This window comes from Cydia fagiglandana, chromosome 10 (genome assembly GCF_963556715.1).
Source record: "Cydia fagiglandana chromosome 10, ilCydFagi1.1, whole genome shotgun sequence".
NCBI classification, from domain to species: domain Eukaryota; kingdom Metazoa; phylum Arthropoda; class Insecta; order Lepidoptera; family Tortricidae; genus Cydia; species Cydia fagiglandana.
In genome coordinates this window covers 2,495,512-2,509,015 of record NC_085941.1, presented here as the reverse complement: position 1 = coordinate 2,509,015, position 13,504 = coordinate 2,495,512, and the positions used below count along the sequence as shown (strand labels likewise).

The 13,504-nt window shown below is 39.1% G+C and overlaps 2 protein-coding genes across 2 annotated transcripts in view; both read right to left on the bottom strand.

The window, feature by feature from the left end:
- The window catches only part of LOC134668059 (kinesin-like protein KIF20B), a 430,310-nt gene that overhangs the window by 182,353 nt on the left and 234,453 nt on the right, over positions 1 to 13,504 (bottom strand). The window lies entirely within an intron of this gene.
- LOC134668129 (max dimerization protein 1-like) overlaps positions 1 to 13,504 on the bottom strand; it is a 474,702-nt gene that overhangs the window by 405,920 nt on the left and 55,278 nt on the right. The window lies entirely within an intron of this gene.

Sequence of the window (13,504 nt, the reverse complement as noted above, 5' to 3'; positions counted from 1 at the left end):
AAAATATCAATCTGGAAAAAACGATTTTCGGAAGAGACAGTACACACTCTTGTAGTCATCTCGGTAAAACAAAAGCCAATCATTACCAAATCGAACGACCGAACGCGTGCGTGGAGGCCCGACCGTCAGCTGTTCGGGTCAACGACCGCAGGGCTCTGACGTCACAGCCTCGCCCACTCTGTCCCTAAAGGACAATTATTTGTACCATTCATCATGGTGACATAATAAAATCTTAGATTTGAACGTGTAGTTTTTACAAGCTTTTATTCAACTTGAAATGTATGTAAGTACCTACACATACGCATGCAATTGTTAGGGTCAAATCTTGCAAGCTACATTAGCCCCGTTAGACCCACTTCCCATTATAAAATTGAGCTGCAACTTCATCTAAGTAGATGAGAATTCAATATTATAGTACCATCGAGTTGACCTGATTATGGAATATGGACATAAAAGGTAGCCATAGGACCAACAACGCAAGCAATTTTTTAATTAAATCTTGTGGCTTGTGCCTTATCAAATCAGCCACGACACGTGTAGTTTACGAGAAGTCGTATCTCATATTTTACATAAATCATAAATATTCATCCGAGCCACGAATTACCTATGGGCCCGATTCGGATTTTGAAATAGACATCTATTAGATATCTTTTAGACATCACCAAGATACAATAACGATATGTTTAAGATCTAACCTGTAAAATTTGACATTTGCGCGATTCTGGAGATACTCTTGAACGATTTCCACAGGATATGACTTAAGAGATCCAATTCACATCTAATAGATATCTTACTCTATCTAACGTAAAAGTGACATTGGTTGCCCGAATTACGTTGCAAAAGAGAACTAGTTGATATCTAAACTATAACGTATCTAGAATGGATCTAATACGTGTCGCCTCTTGTGAATATCTTAAAGTTCGAATACGGCAGTATGTACTAAATCATTCAATCAAATTGGTATTTTAAATTATATTCAGAAAATAAATAAAAAATGGGGGCAAAAATGAACAATCCTAAATTGATGAGTAGATATATTTGCCTGTTGAAAGATAAGTACAGTCAGCGATAAAAGTTTGTATCAAAAATGAAAGTGACAAAAAACTTATTACGTGTGACATAGTTTGGTGTGAGAATTTGTAGTGTTGGTAAATTTATTGCCGTTTTGTAGTTTATTTTAAGAGTCAGCGAATTAAATGCTGCGTTAATTTTGACTACAATAGTTTTGCATGATAGACGTTTGTTGCATATTTGACATTATTGATTGAGTTATTAATGTTATTACAATAAAAGCAAAACAAAGCTCAAAAACTTTAAAAGTGTTAGCTTTTTTGACAAATATGAAACATATACCTACGATTTAATTGGTAAAAAATTATTTTTAAAGTAAAAGCTTTCTTAAGAGGAAGCAGCTATTGCAGGAAACCTGAATGCCTAAAGCGTATAAACATTACGTATCTCAAATGCATGCTTTAACTTCTCAAGTCTTTGTTATGAAATGATCATATTCATTCCAAAACTTTCAGACGCACCAAAGTTTAATTTGATTCATGTGAAAAGGGGCTACCTTACCTTGATAACGTTTATCGCCCCGGGTACGAAATATATTGTCCTTCACAAAGGCCTGATTATTTGATCTTGGCCCTTTCGAAGGACGTGTCTAAATTCCGCCGTTCCCAATAAAGGCTTACATTAAGGATTCCGAGGGAACAAAGAGGGAAATCCCTAAAGTTCGCAATCTTCACATTGGTGAGGATCCGTGTGCGGGCGGGACATCGCTATATACATGCATAGCGTTGTCTCGCTCGCACAACGGAGCGGTGTGCGGATGCAGATAACCTGGTAACCCGCTGGTGTTAGTAAATTATTTTGTTGTCGACTGTTCCTGTCTGACATTTTAAATATCTTTGTCTAATTTGTACTTGATACCAAAACTCATTCAAGAATAGTAACTTTAATTTCTAATGGCTCCTCTTCACGTTGGCCCAACCTATTGGTCCAATATGTTGGGACAACGTGTAGAGGGGGTATTGGTGTCGGTTGGCTTTTGGCGCGCGGGATGGCGATGAGTTGGCCGCGGTGTCGGTTTTTCGGCCGCACATCAAAGGGATTGGCCAAGCGATTGCGGTACGCATCTACACGTGGCCCAATCGGCAGTGCGTGCTTGGACGCGGTCGAGGGTGGACGTTCATGCTTTTTGTGTTTTTTAAAATTAAAAATGACGAATACGTGGCCACGTGTAGTAGCGTTCCGACCAAGGCACGGCCAACTCATGGGCCATGCGTTGGCGGAGCGTTTGGCCAACGTGTAGAGGAGCCATAATATTACGAGTAGGTATATAGGTATACCATATACTTACTTACTTACTCCTCTGGCGCAGCGACCCAAAGTCTTGGCCTCCAACACGACTGCTCGCCACTGATCCCGGTCCTGTGCCGTGTCTCGCCAGTTCTCAACCCGGAGCTCGCGCAGATCAGCGTCCACCACATCCGCCCATCGATACCTAGGTCGACCAACCGGGCGGCGTCCTATCGGTTTTCCCTCAAACGCTCTTTTCACCGCCCGATCACCTTCCATTCGCTAAAGATGGCCGAGCCACCGAAGCCTTTGCGCCTTTGTCACACCAATGATGTTTGGTTCAGCAGCTAGCTCTTCAACTTCGGCGTTCTTTCGGATTCTCCAGCTGCCATCGGGTCTCTGCGTTGGACCGAGGATTTTGCGGAGAATCTTCCTTTCGGCCACCAACAGCTTATTTTCCTCCTTCAGAGTTAGTGCTTATGGTGGTGGGGTATGCAGATGACCTGGCTCTATTGGGTAGTTGTAGAGAAGGGGTCCAGGTGGCGACTAAGACCCTTGAGACTGAAGCTCTGAAAGTAGGCCTACGTATTAACCACGATAAAACTGAGTATCTCCACATGCGATGTTATAAAACCGGTCGAGGCAAACCTGCAGATCTACATGTCGGAGATACTGTGTTCAAAGGGGTGGCCAAATTCAAATACCTAGGTTGTACAATCAACGACAACAATACCCGTGACGAAGAAATCGACATTCGCATCCAGAATGCCTTGCGATGCGGCGCAGCTCTGCATAAAGTCTTGGTGTCCAGGCTTCTCAGCAGAAAAACTAAGATCCGAATTTACAAGACCGTAATACGACCTATTTTAACATACGGATGTGAAGTCTGGACACTAACTCTGAAGGTATACCATATACATATATAATTTTGACAAAGATGACCGGTCATAGTTTTTATTGCGACGAAATAAAGTCGCCGCACTATCATTTAAGTCGCGCTATTAGTACAATAGAAGTACTCGCAGTCAAAGTGACCAACAATATAGCAACACATCCTTATACGGATGGTAACAAAAGTCTGTTGCTTATACTTGGCCACTTTTTTTATCTTCATCACTTCAGTTGGCAATACCTCAAATTGCAAATTGCATCAAAATTCAAAGGTGTATGTGAAGTCCCCAATCCGCATTGGGCTAGCGTGGGGACTATAGCCCAAACCCTCTCGCGCATGAGAGGAGGCCTGTGCTCAGCAGTGGGACGTATATAGGCTGAAATGATGATGATGATGTAGACTTCAGTTGGCAATACCTTTTTGCTGCTGACTTTACCAAAGCAGTGTTTTGACTTCGATTTTTAAGAACGATATTATTTTTTTAGGGTTCCGTACCCAAAGGGTAAAACGGGACCCTATTACTAAGACTTCGCTGTCTGTCCGTCCGTCCGTCCGTCCGTCCGTCTGTCTGTCACCAGGCTGTATCTCACGAACCGTGATAGCTAGACAGTTAAAATTTTCACAGATGATGTATTTCTGTTGCCGCTATAACAACAAATACTAAAAACAGAATAAAATAAAGATTTAAGTGGGGCTCCCATACAGCAAATGTGATTTTTGACCAAAGTTAAGCAACGTCGGGCGTGGTCAGTACTTGGATGGGTGACCGTTTTCTTTTTGCATTTTTATTCGTTTTTATTTTTTGCTTTATGGTACGGAACCCTTCGGGAGTCCGACTCGCACTTGCCCGGTTTTTAAACATCGCATGAATTTAGAGACGTCATTTATACAGATTATTGTTTTGATTATCAATCACTTTCACGCAAATCATAATTCATAATATCTGCAATATTATTCTATTCAAAAACAGTCCTTGTGCCTTATGATTTAAGGTTTATTTTTTAATACGATAAGCTGCCGTTATAATTTAGCATTAGTGTCAAAACATCTATCACGCAAATCGTTCGGCGCCAGATGGTCTGGTAGTCGACTGAAAGTATGTCAAATGTCATCAGTTTTCATAAAGAGAAAGTGATGATTATATGCTTTATATTTTTGACTATGTAGCGTTTTCTTCAGGTTACTATGCTTTTACAACTATAGCACAATGCATGTGCTACATTTATGTAGATACATTTGGTATTATGAAAAAGTTGGATGGCTTTATCCACGTGACAAAATATCCGTCGCTTATTAACAGAGCGCGACTGAGAGTGACGGATACCGTTTTATCACGCTGTCACGTCGATAAGAACGACCTTATGTATTTTGTGTAGAGATAAGTGGTAGATAGTAGTAATTATTTATTAATCATATCATTGTCTAAAAAGCTAATTAATAACAAAAGCCCATATGATTTACCTCAAATCGTGTATTATTTTATGACACAAGCGTCGCGGTTGCGTCACCGAACTGTTATTCAGATAATGTCACATGTTACGTTATCAAGTTATCATTGTGGTGATAATTCGCGTGACTATAATATTTTGATATGGAAAAGGTGTTCTAGGTATTACCTACATGTCATACATGAGTATATTTGGTAGTACATATTATGTAGTCAATAATGAGCCGGCGCGAATGAAAATAATAAACGCTTGGCTCACAACATACATTGAAAGAAAGAAAGAAAGAACGAACGAAAAAAGAAAGAAAATACATTTATTTACGTCAACCAACCGACATTGGTTACTCTGTTTTAGAACAGTTGCCATCAGATATATCGAAGCGGCCAAAGTGTTCACAAATATGAGAACAAAAAGCCTCTTGTATATCAAGACGTTAAAGGGCATGTCCAATCTTTTTGAGCACCTGTGCAGCGTTTTTTTTCTTTTTGATATAATAAAATCTGATGGCGACTGTCATTTCATTCTAATTAGGCACAGAAAGTTACTAGCGATTTCTAAGCTTTATCATTGTAATAGTAATTACTAGCTACATCCTCCTAAGGCCCACGGTCCTACCTATAGTACTTATTCAGTTTAATGAAATTGAAATCATATTCGATTGGAACTGAGTTGCTTTTGCTTTGTATCGTTTAGTTTTTGAACAACGTAAAATCAACTCTAGAAGTACAGTCAGCAACAGAAGTTGCTAAGCGGGCGAGTTGTTCAAAATGATCTTGACTCGACTTTATTGTTACGAGAATACGAGCGTGTCAAGATAATTTTGAACACCTCGCCCGCATAGCAACTTCTGCCGCTGACTGTACTTTTGATGTTCACCCAAACTCGCTACAACGTTAAATATTCCGTTGTAATTCAATTTTCCCTCCGCCCTGCATCTAATCCACATATTGAAAATTCACGGACCGTCTTCAAACCGAATGAATGTCATCCGTATAAGTTAGAGATCAGCCACCCTACAGTATTTACCCCTCTATCGTTCAAAGAAAGAGCAATAGAGAGGCAGATAGCGAAATTTCGAGTTTCGATGTTAGCAGTAGACCCTCAGGAGTCTACGATGCCTAAGTAACGGGTCAGGCCAAAATAAACAATTACGTTACCATTGTTCGAACCCGGCCGTTATTTTCTAAAATAGCGTATCTCGACCCTTAATACGTTTTACTTACGCCCTTTTAAAATTGGAGAGTCCGAGAACGTCGACCCCGCGCTCCCGTTGACAAACATAAACAAGCGTTTACTGCAACGTTATAAACAGGACGTTAAAGTTGATTATCGCTCGTTTAACTGTATTAAAACGTGGTGAAATCGGTAGGTAAGTATTACCAAATCGCACGGCTCACGCACGCGCATTATACGATGCCATTTGCATATTAAATATGTGAATCACCATCAGTCGTGACCCGTCGCTTAATCTGAGCAAATCCGATATTTTATCGCGAAGAGCTTCTGTGGTACGCAGCGTCCGTATGCATGACGAATATTTGGGTACCAAAAAGGACAAAATGCACTCCAAACTCTCAAAAGCGTCAATAATCATTAAAAAACCGGCCAAGTGCGAGTCGGACGCGCACACGAAGGGTTCCGTACCATTACGCCAAAAACGGCAAAAGATGACGTTTGTTGTATGGGAGCCCCACTTAAATATATTTATTTATTCAGTTTTTAGTAGGTATTTGTTGTTATAGCGGCAATAGAAATAAGTATATCATCTCAGAAAATTTCAACTGGCTAGCTATCACGGTTCATGAGTTGTCAGCCTGGTGACAGACAGACGGACAGCGAAGTCTTAGTAATAGGGTCCCGTTTTACCCTTTGGGTACGGAAATCTAAAAAAACTGTGTACTTAAAACATTCTACGTGCTATTATTTTCGTGTCTTAAAAAATATTTTTCTGTCCTCTGGCCGGAAAACGTCAGCCGAATGGCCCGCTACGCTAGCTCTGGTTTCCTAGGATAGCTGATAGCGGTGTTGTCATATATCGGCAGTCTCCACACAAAATAATACGGCTAAATATGGATGTGCTAGAATTTTGTGTGGAGACGGGCGCTATATGACGCTATAGGGAACTCCAGAGCTTAAACGAAGTTGCCGCTTTCCGGCTCTATCGAATAGTGAAATAGTATACACACCTCAGCCAGTAAATAAGCCTCAGATCACATGTAATTGTCGGCCGAGTTCTTACTTTACTGCCTGAGATATGTAATATGTGACGTTCCACGGAAAAAGGTACCTTATGGCGGCTGACACTTACGTCGCATAGCGCCGTAATAATATTGGAGCGGCGTTAATAATAGCGTAAGCGCCAACCGCCATACCACCACCACCATGACCTTTACCATGGGACGTCACATATACTATTGTGACACAAACTTATTGCCGATTTTTTCACATTTGCAAGTCTATCAAGTACTTCTCGACACCTTTCTATGAGCCTAAACTCGATGTTTTTGTGTTTTTCCATTGAGTAAATGCAGAATGACATTTTTATCTAAAAAAATTTTATCTAAACCTCTCAATGTAAACTGTATAAAAACTCCCTTGGCGTAACATTATTCACTCCCTATCCCGTCGACAGTAAAAAAAGGCTTAAATCAGACGTAAAAACTGAAAAACCTAAACTTTCACCGGTTTCCAGCGAATTTTTCAAGCGTTCCAAACTCAAAAGGCAGACAGGTAAAGTAAACAAAAGGTAAAAGGTAAAGTGAAGCTAGAGCGCCGCAGAAGTTACTAAAGTTACGCAAGTTACGTAAATGGGGTTACCCCTCCCCTAATAATCGTACAAACTACGCCAGCTCGTCAGTAACTTATGGATATCGTATTTCGAAAACTTACTGGAAAAAATATCATCTATTTTCCTAGTCGAGGACAAACAAGACGCTCGTTACTTTTTTTCGCGAAAAGGCGTCGGAAACTAGTCAATATGTCCGAATTGGTGGGGTTGGGAGGGGGTCGGGTCCACACCGACTGTACAGGGGGGCGATTTTTGAATTTCTAGAGCTAGATTTTGATTGTTCCCTTCAATATAGCTTCACTACTAGGCATTTAAATTCTACTAATTGAATTGAAAATGAGTGGTCATTACCACTAGATTCCTAATTTCTATCGCTTGTATTTCATAAAATAGCGTTTCGCCGTTTTCCAGTGATTTTTGAGGGACGAAGTCGAACTACCCTACAGTATATACTGATGTGTGACTGCATGATGTGTCTGAGTTACAGTAATGTCTACATTATAGTATGCAGTAGACAAATGTATAGCCCATAAGAGTTCATATCATACTATCACTACTACTACAAGTACTATTATTATATTGACTAATTGCCTGTCAAGTCTAACACGCCGTAGATAATTGGCAATCGCTTGTTCCTCTCCGTCATTTTGACAAATATGTTTGTTAGAAAGAGACAAAATTTAACAAAGGTGTGCTAATTTTTGTGAATAAGGGGGTGTTCATTATTTATTACAAGTTAATGTTAGGAAAAATAAAGCCTTTTATTTTTATTTTTATTTTCTTACAACGATTCAAAGGCTGTAAGGTAGGCGCGTACCCTACTGATGACAGGGCCGGTCAGTGACGAGTAGATAAAGACTGGTCCAATTTGCTCCTCGCCTGAATAACACAACCACACAAAACCAAAACGGCATAAACGCCTACAAAAAGTATTGACACTTAAGCCTTTTAGCGTACGAAGTAAGCAGTAGTTTGCCCCCGTACTGCACAGTCGTACTCAGATATATCGGAACGGCCAAGGTGGTCATTAATATCTGAGCACGCCTCTATTGTCAGGGCATTAGAGTGCGTGTTCAGATATTGTGAACACCTTGGCCGCTCCGATATATCTGGTGCGACAGTACAAGTTAGGGAGCAAATGTTACGCTGTGGATGGAAGATGTATCATTAACTGAGGCGATGTATGGGGTTTGAGGTTAGGATTATCACGCTCCTGTTGAGTTGACAAGCTGACACGAGAGTACATTACAATATAATCAATCAACGAACTATAAGTAGGTAGTATAAAGGATGACTCACGCTAGACCAAGCCGGGACCGGACTGGAGCTTTCGGCGCTTCGTTTTCTATGGAAAGCACCACGTGATCTCCGATCAGACGTCATAGAAAATGACATGTCGGACGCCTCGGCCCGGTCTAGCGTGAGTCATCCTTAATTCGGTCGTGTTTTTAAATTCGCCACTCGTTGCGAATTTCCTATTTGTCGCACTTGCGTCGTCTTGCGAATTTCCTATTTTTCGGACTTGTATCGTAATGTACAACTATTATACAACAGAGAGTTTGTACAAGCATATAAAACTGTATAGGTACATACGAAACGTGATATTCTTAAAGACCCAATCCAAGGGAGAAAATAACGACGAAACTCTAACGAGTATAAACTGATTATTTTTCACTAAACCAAATTAGCATTTGCGAAGTTGTTAACTCAAAATTACAAGGGGAAAGTAAAGGGAGAGCCTACGGCCGAGTTCTGAACCCCTGACTCAAAAGCCATAAGCGCATAGTCATTTACATACACTTACACCCTTTTTTAACAGAGAGAAATCATTATGATTATTAGAAACGACTTAAATGTATTGCATTCTAAGCGATCTTACGTCGTTTTGGAATTGTATAGAAAAAGGCAGGGGTGGGCAACTTTTTTTCATCTCCGTTCTGATATTGTGCTCAAATGTTCGTAGCGTTGACGGGTGATGTCATCTTTAAATGTCACGGAGATGAGAAAGTGACTTCGATTGCTCCTTCTGGTTTCATTTAACTTTGAACTTGAGTGAAAGATATTACGAGTATAAGAATGATTTGGTTTGTGAAAATATTATATATTTCATTTTACATTAAATCAATCTTTGCGAAAAGTCTTCCCTTAAAAATCTCCACAATGACCGGTCGTACGATCTTATAGACAAACATTTATCTCCAAACTTGAGAAGATAATTATTATAAAACCTAGTTTCCTAAAAAAACCTTCCCATTTAGTGTCTACCATGCAGTACCAGACTTAGCGGCTATCAAACTAACGAGAAATGCGATAAATATTAAATACATCACATTTAAAGTATTATGAAACTAACAACAATATATAAGTATGCATATACGTACAAACAGTAAGTCCGTACGTGTACTCAATTGTGTGAGAATTAGTAAACAATCAATAGTCGTTGTGACATAATGAGTCATTTAAATACGAGAGATATACCGGGTGTGGCCTGTAACATGAGCAAATAATTAAAACATAGATTGTACTCCTCAAACGGTGACACTTTTGTTCAACAACTTTTAAAAATTATGAAGTATTTAGACTCCCTATTTTTCATACAAAAAAATATTATCTTTAATGGACGCCATTGCCACGCCATAACATTGTGATTGACGTTGCTTGTCATGTCTTAAACATAACAAAATTCGCAATACATTGCGTCTTTGAATAACCTTTAAAGTGTATTAAAAACCAAAGTACAAGTTATGTTCAAAAGTCGTTGAACAAATGTTGATCAGTATGAGGAGTACAGCCTAAAGTTAAATTTTTTGCTCATATTACAGGCCACACCCGGTATTATGGAACTCGCTTTCAACTCGTTTCATAAAAACATCATCCGAGTGTTATAAATAAATAAATAATAAAAATCATTTTATTTCGGATAGAAACCCATAGTCGTTAGTTACATTCATAAATTAACTAAAAGAATAGTGTTAATTGAATTACAATGTAATCTTAACCTAAGTACATAACTACTTATTTACTACAGTGTGGAGTTTTGTGCACTGCTGCAGCTGCAGCAGGGGGGAGTCCCACCTATCCAACAACGCTATCATGGTACTGTTATAATAACGTAAACGAAAATATTCGCGTTAATTTTTTGGACCTAAGTTGGGTTGTTTTACGGTACCCAATTAACGTTACTTTCAAGCAATTGCTTACAAAATAGCCCAAATATCATCGCCCACCCTGTTAACTGTCCATTGGTGGACCTTATTACAAAGGCATAAGGTCCACCGCTGGACAGTTAAGAGTGTTGCTGTTTGTAGAATGGCGTTCAAAAGTGCATGGATAGATGTCGACCGTAATGCCTTAATATCACGGTGGAAACATCTCCATGCACTTTTGAACGAAAGTGTACACTACCCTAAGTCGGCCCATTAGCTTCTAAATCTTCTAATCCCCCTCTGCCAATACGCTACCGAAGATAACGAAAGTCGCCATTATGAATATGCATGTGCTTCAGGGTTGCCAAAAACTCCGGGCCAATTTTGTCACAGTTACAACATTAGTTAAGTTTTCTTAAAAGACTACACTAAGTATGGGGTTCTTTCTAACAGTATACAGTTTTTAAAGAACCGCATGTGACAGCTCTAGTGTTGCAAGTTCCTATAGACTATTGTATAGTTTTCTCCTTGTTGTTAATGTTTTTTTTTACCGGCCGTGAAGTGATTGTTTCACCTGACTGTCTCGTCGGATGATCAGCGTTGGAAGTCACCAGCATCATGCTAAAACGCGACTATGTAGTGGCACTTTTTCCTTCCTATGTTTTTCTGTTTTCATAATGCTGTGTATGTGTTTACGAATACAGATGTAGGTAGTGCATAATTGTTTTCCATCGTATTTTCTCGGAAACCTTCGTATTTTGCCGAGTGTGACTGAAATAGCAAGATACGTTTGTAAGTTTCCGTGAAAATACGATGGAAATTAATTATGCACTACATATGTCAATTATTTCTATTTTCTTTTATTCTACACATGTGTAACCATAGACAGTACCCTAGAGCGCCGTATTACCAAACACACGAAACAGTAAACACAAACATGTTAAACTTTGTACAGAACAGCTGCGATTGCGGTCGGACAAAGGAGCATTGTGGAAATTTGACTTCATTGACTTAAAAGCCGTAAATAAAGCATCCATCTCTCTCTACTTTACATGTAAGAGAGAGACGTAAATCTATGGTGAACGCGACCATTATAAACTAGGTACTTTATCACAACTTACAACTGTGAGAACTATCATACTTTTAAAAGAACAAATATTCAAACGTCTTTTTATTTCACAAAGCAAGCGACTTTAGAATATAGTGCATTTTGTTTTAAAGTAAAAAGTGTTACCATAAATACAAAGGACAAAGAAAAATCGTAATGCTTTGACTAGCGAGCAGAGAATTCCAAGAATCTTACTCGAGACCTAAAATGTACAAGAAAAATTTTGTTTCTTTTCACAGATTACGTTAAATATGAAAATAATGAGTAAGTATATGCCTAACGTCGAATGTTGGTCCCGATGACAGTTCCTTCAAGACTTGGGCTTAATTTTATCGTATTTTATTTATTAATCAAAACTTAATAAAAATGTCTTCAAACATTTTACGTGATAACTACTTCACAAAAATGAACCGTCATATCATAGGTCATCATTTGCCGCGATTTGTACCAAGATTTTGGACATCCCTAGCCCAGAAACAATCGAAATACTTTATTCTCTCAATTTGCTTCAGTTTAAAATAAATCGTAGTTAAAACATTCGCAGGCAGCCCTGCAGTTTTATCGCACTTTACTGTCGGAATGAGTGATTCCTATTCATGGTGCGTTGAACGTAGTGCTTAAGATACGGACATTCGTCCACTACGCATTGGCTATGTGCAAAGTGCGTGCTAGGGGAACAAAGAGACATTATAAAACTTCACGCCGCCGCCGCGAGAGACAATTGAAAACAAATGAAAAATCGACGTTTTCTTAAATTTTTTATATAAAGACAACTTTAACCTTTTAATGCTTTGATCAGAGTCTACGTTTGCAAATATAGTCTGGTTTGGGTTATTCCCACTACCACCAAGTTGTTACCAGTAGTAACTACTGGGATTTTTTTCCCCACCTTTTACCACTGGCACTACCCCTCTGATGATAAAACCCTCTAGTTTCCGTATGAATTTTCATGACATTTGCCCTGACGTAAAAAAATATTGCATAGTTAATTTGCAAATGATAAGTTCAGACCGAAAGCGTAAAGTGGTTCCAAAACCGCTAGAATTTTAAATTTTTTGTAGCAACGCCAGACAAATTCCGAGTTCAGGAGAATTTTCAAGCGTTGCCAGTAAGAAACTCAAATTGAAGTTAGTAAAAGATGATTTTAGTACTTCCTATAATCCCAACTTGTGCTCGCGGGTTCAGAGCAGTCTCACAAAGAAAATGCGGTGGCTGAAAATCCTTGCTTTTGCTAAAGAAAAGCAGAGGGGTTTAGAAAAATATGCACTATAAAGACGCGAACGTTTCCACGCAAAAATCTCAATATTGAAAGGTCTCCAACATTGGAGGTAGTTAGATCGAACATTTTTCAAGGAACAGATTTGCTTGAAGTTGTTTTCCATTAGCTATGTCAAGGTTTTAGATTTTAGAGAACATGTTGAGAATTTTTATACAAAAGTTATGTGTTTATTGTTTATGTAAAGCGATAACCGAAACCTAAGAGAGGTCCAAACCTCACAATCTATAAAAATTAAACTAGAATCAACTAAACATCTCGCAGATGGCCAAGTAAAGATACAAGCTCAGCAGCTAAGGATAAGGTGGTTAGTTATTGATACCTTATACTAAAATGAATTCTGTTTATAGGTGATAAAATTCATTTTAGTTTAGGGTGTCCAGTTATTAGCCGGTGGCCAGTAATTGACGATTTACCCTCTTCATCTCTTCTCCGTCAAATTACTCTTGGCAGAGCAGTCATGGTCACGTTGAACGACAAACGATTCTACACCAATTCTCTCTAGATGCTTCTCTGGCACATGTGTTAAGTGGGGTGTTGGTAAGGGC